Raw genomic sequence first — 5,432 nt, 5'->3', positions numbered from 1 at the left:
GCATGAGAGAAACTGCCCGGGCACTGTTCTGGTTCCCATGCAACATACTGAGCCAAAGGGGCCCAGCTGAGTGGTGCAGGGCACAAGTCCTAAGAGTCTAGTAGGTAACGAACACCCTCTGGTGTTTAATGTCACATGCTTTCTTTCCAGTTCCACCGTGAAGAAATTGACATTGATGTGACACTTGGTACGAATAAGTCACTTGGACAGACCTACATAGGACAGGGCAATAATAAAGGAGAGTAGCAGATTCTCATTTTCAGCCCACACCGTCTGTAAACTTTTACAACTGAGCAACTGTATTTCCAAGGCTGAAGATTGCTCCTAGGAGGCCAGCCAATGGGTGGCCATCCCCCATGCACCCTTTCATGGTCTCAGGCTAGCCCTACAAGTACCTCCACTTTAGTTTCCTCCTACCAGGGGCTTCTTCAATAACTCATTTGTCCATTCACAGCTCTGCTTGGGCTCTGGTTTATTAAATTAACAGAACATTCAAAATAAAGTTTTTAAGTCCTTCCATTTAGCCTCTTTCCCCTCCTAGCCCTTTCTTTCCCATTGGCTCACTCCCCAAGCACCAGGCTGAAGTCTGCTCACTCCCAGCAGCCTCTGTCCTCCACTCTGTTCTTCCTGAGAATAGTCCTTCTAGGACTTCCTGCTGCTGGTTATAAGAGAACCAGGTGATCCTTGTTCAGGTCTGACTCCTTAGTGATCAGGGTTGGCTGCCCCTGGGCCTCTACACTTAAGGAGCAAACCATCCTGTTACACAGACAGTGTATATGGTTTAGGAGATTTTGTTTTTTTAAAAAAGGCTGCCTCAGTAAATGATTTAGGAAGACACAGATGATTAAGGAAACTATTGAGATTGAATCTCAAATCAGCTACAAATCTGATGTTCATGGGGTCTAAGCATCTCCCAGCCCTTTAAAAAGCTATTTATAGTGCCTAATTGTCCAGCTGCATTACATCTTCAACTAGATCCTCCTTCCAAACCAAAATGAAATTAAAGCCCAGAGGAAGGCAAAAAGACACATTTAATATTAAACTTCAGTAGAAATATAGGGATGGTGGGGAGATAAATGTTTTCCAAATAGAAAAGGGCAAAACCAACAGAGAGACATTTTTCTTTTCTAAGGGGATATATATATTTTTTTTAAATTAAAAGTATATATGCGAGACAGTGGAGGAAACCATCTGAAAGTGCTTCCGCTATCAGATTAAGGAACAAAGTGATACAGATGAGAGAGCAGCCTTTACAAAGCAGATTAAAACATAAGAGATGAATGCAAATGAAGGGTCAAGCAGCATGAATCCAAGAGAGCAAGGATTTGTGGAAAGCACAGGAAAGGATGGAGGGAGGAATTTAAGACGCACTGTAGCAGAGGCTGAAGCTGTTGCAGCAGCATTGCTGAGGGATGGATGATGTGCGGGCTCCTGTCAGTGGTGGTTTAGGAGAATTATGTTTGCCTGCTGATTCCTCAGATGTGTTTATCGACTGTGTTTCAGGGCAGATGGCCCCCAGCATTTTGCAGCTCTGGGGGAAGGATGCAGAATCATTGATACCCTCTGCTGCTGCACGGCAACTTGCTGTTGTTCTTAGTGCCTTGGCTGGAGTGCAATCTGCCTGGGCTACTTAGTAGCTACAGCCCCACTTTAGAACAGGCTTTTGTAATTATCAAAGCAGCCAACTGTGACAACGACTGGCCAGAGGAGGATTCAGCAGTCTGGCTGTCATAGTAAACGGGATCTGTGCTGAGAGGCAGAGGGATGAGGAAGAGAGAAATGAGCTTAACCATACCACTAGGAGATACAACGGGGACTAGGCATGTTAAATGTTTTAATTTAAAGCTGAGTACAAGATTTTAACCTACATAGTTCCCAGCTAAGGGCCAGGTTCATCCCTGACCTGGAGCAGGGACAGAAGCAAGATTTGCATCTCTCCTATTCATGAGCAACCTGGACTTATCTTGGCTTCTGGCACAGGCTAGGGCAGCTCTGAGGCTTGCCTAACCCCTGAGGCAAGTGGGCAGTGCAGAGGCATGAAATTTCCATGGCATAAGAACACCCTGGCCATCCGATCTCCTCCATCCCACCCCAAGTCTGCCTGGAGCCCCCCTTGTGCCAGAGCAGGGGCCTGCTGTGAAGACACACGCAATCGGTGGGTCTGCACTTGCACTTGGCTGGCGCTCCTGCTACATCGGGGTATTGCCTACAGGGGGGTTTACACTTGTTCTTTGGCCCTGTTGGGCCAGCGTAGTGGATGCAAAGAGGCTGCAGTGCAGTATTTGAGTTGAGCCCATGTCTAAAACACCATTCGTCACTTCATTATTACATGTATTGCCCAGGACCAGAGCCCTTTTGAGATGGAGACTGTGCACATACACGTGAAACAGACTGTTCTTGACCAAACAGCTCTGTCTCAGTATCTGACCAGAGACAACAGGCAGATATAAGAAACAAGCAGAGGAGTACAAGGTAACAATGAGATTATTATGATTCACACAATAAGCAGCACTCACAGCACACCAGCTGGCTTAGCCATTGTCTCATTTATTGGAAGCAGAACAGAGGGGAGCTTTAAGGAGCAATATGAAGCAGGATGTTTTACAGAAAGCTCTTCCCCAGTGGCAAGGGATGGTGCCACGTTTACACTGATTAAATGTATTGCCAGGAACACAGGAGCATTTCATGACAGTGGAAACCACTGGCTCATTAATAAATGTCCCATTTCCATTTTCCTCATAGGTTTCTGAGGGAAGGATTGTTTTGCTGACCCAGATCACCAGCACTGATATAAGCAGCAGAGAATCATTGACCTGTCACTCAGTCAAACATATGCTTTAGTAGCCAAGAATTAATTTCCCCAGTTTTCTTCAACTTACCCAGTGCTGATGGCTCAACCACTGTTTAATGAGGATAAGTTTAATGAGGATAAGTGGATAATATTCTAGGTCTTCAGCAAGGAATTTGATATGTTTCTAAAAACAAAAGGAAATGAGCATTAAACCCTGTTGGCTTTAACAATTGATTCTGAACTCACAACCCTTTCTTGTCCCAACATAGCCATCATTGGCAGGGTTAGACATAATATCAGAGCAGTAGCCGTGTTAGTCTGTATCCACAAAAACGAGGAGTCCGGTGGCACCTTAAAGACTAACAGATTTATTTGAGCATAAGCTTTCGTGGGTAAAAAACCCACTACTTCAGATGCATGGAGGGTTAGACAGTCATCCCGTGACCATGAAAAGGAGGAATACAACTCCATGTGGCCCCAAAGAAATGACGTGGGAGTAGCAGATTTCATATCATATGTCCTTGTGGTGAAGCATAGACTTAGACAGAGTGCTTAGGATAGGATAGGGTCCCACTCTTAAGAGATGAGAGATGCAGTACTGGGAGAGCAGACAACTTTATCCCCAACGGTCAGAGCCAGTGCTAGGCATAAGCAGACAACTGCTTAGGGCCCCGAGTAGCTCCAGGTGGTCCCCATTAATTATTAGTATGTCTTGCTTTTTTGCAGGGGACAACATATGACTTCAGGAAAGCCCCGACAGTGCAATTCAGTGCTATTGATCAATGCTTGCAGGTTTTTGATTGCCATGTTCTGCAGGCAACAAATTTAATCAGCTTGTGGGAGTGCTACAGTGATTAGGCCCAACTGTAAAACTTGACTGAACTTCCTTTGCAACAGAAAGCAGCCTTGCTAATTCAAGATGCGTCGTGGAATTAGATCTGCCTTTCCCTTGCAACGCAAGGTGAACATTTTGCTGGAATGCACGTGTCTGATTTGGACCACAGATTCACTGTACTTTCCTGGGGGTTTTCCCCTGGCAGACATCATCCTCGTATCGAGAGAGAGCTGACAATGACTTTCATGGGGAAGGTCATTGTAAGTTTTACACAGAATAGAAGTTCCTGTCACCATTCACTTAAACAGGATTCAAAGATACCAGCAATTCTGCTATCCTTGCAAAAGAACAGGTCTCAAGAGCCTGGAAACCGTTACTGAAAATAAGGAAAAACGTAAAGGCAGAAAAAAAGTCAATTAAAGTATTCAAAATAGCAAAGGAGGGGTGTTTATAAGCTTTCTCCTACAACTATTTTTTCACAGTGGAAAGTTATGTTTATAAGATCTCTCTGCACCAGAAACTAAATCTTTCTATTTAAAAAAAAATTTTTGATTACATGAAATTTAAAATGTAAAGGAGCAATAGCAATGAACACCTGAAATTCAACACCTCTTCCCTCAAGTTATACATTGGATGCTTCTGGCAAGGGCATAATGCATATATCCTGTTTTGTCTGTTTCTTTGCAAATTCAGTATTTAAGAAAAAATTCTTCAAATTTCATATTCAGGGCCACCAGTTGCTCTCGTCACCATTAGATCTCTTGTCCTCACCCACTTCTGAAAATGCTGCTGATATTAATTCAGCCAATTGCTTGCTTTTTTCCCCTCCCAGAGTTCCAGAACAAATAAGTAACAATTAGTGTCTGTGATGTATCCTGTTGCAAGCCACATGTAATCCAATGGCAACACTGAATTCAGATATTATTGATCAACTTCTAAATGACAAGTCTAAACACTATTGAATACTTTAATAGGGCCCCAACTCCTATTACTCAACACACAAAAGTATACAGACAACTGTAAACAACTTCTAGTCTATAAAGTCTCTGATGTTCTATATACCAGTGGCTTAAAGGTAAACTGCCACTAATTATTTATTTAGTTTACAAACCCAAGCATTGATCTCTAGGTAAACGAAATCTGTAAATATTCCCTCCTTCTCTTACTGACAGCTCAACAGAAGAATCCAGAACTGTCTAAATTAAAATCCACTTTTAGCATATCCCATTTCTATTACCCTCTAGTGCTCCTATTATACTTAGTCAAACTGAGAAACTGTTTGCAGGTTACCAGTGATAGCTGTTTCCATGCATTTACAACTGGCAGCTGGGGGAAGTAAACCATTGTATTGCTTCTTTTTATTTATTTCTATTGCAGGTAGCTTTTAGCGTGGATTTCAATTTGCTAGATGGCAATTTGATGCCTTTTCTTCAAACAATACCAATAGTTCTGAAAGGAATGACACATTATATTCAAAAGTCTTATGTGCAGATGAGAGCTTAGCGCATTCTGTGACTGTGTATAAACAAACACACACTAGGGTCATTAGCTAACCACAAACTCACAGCATGGGGATTAAAATTTACAGCCTCTGTGTCCAAAAAATAGTCAACCTGGTGAGTCAAAAAAACAGCACCGCTAACTCAACCTAGAGGGAATTAACATGCTTTACTTGTTAAAAGCTCTGACATGATCGTTCCAACAGAGGGCAGTGGGGTACATGTAACATTAGCTCGTGTTGTGCATGCTCTGTAGTCAGCAAAGCTGCTTACTGTGACTTGATGAATAAAGACACACACACAGTAA

The 5,432-nt window shown here is 42.9% G+C and overlaps 1 long non-coding RNA gene across 1 annotated transcript; it reads right to left on the bottom strand.

Annotated features, from left to right (window-relative positions):
* Positions 1-1,411: 1,411 nt before the first annotated feature.
* LOC120405357 lies at positions 1,412-4,441 on the bottom strand. Its single transcript, XR_005598522.1, has 3 exons — positions 4,222-4,441; positions 2,880-2,975; positions 1,412-1,749 (listed from the first exon to the last, which is right to left on the bottom strand). It is a non-coding gene; the product is annotated as an uncharacterized LOC120405357 (long non-coding RNA).
* Positions 4,442-5,432: the final 991 nt, after the last annotated feature.

Source organism: Mauremys reevesii, linkage group 4 (assembly GCF_016161935.1).
Source record: "Mauremys reevesii isolate NIE-2019 linkage group 4, ASM1616193v1, whole genome shotgun sequence".
In the NCBI taxonomy this organism is placed as follows: Eukaryota; Metazoa; Chordata; order Testudines; family Geoemydidae; genus Mauremys; species Mauremys reevesii.
This window is presented reverse-complemented; position numbering and strand designations above follow the sequence as displayed.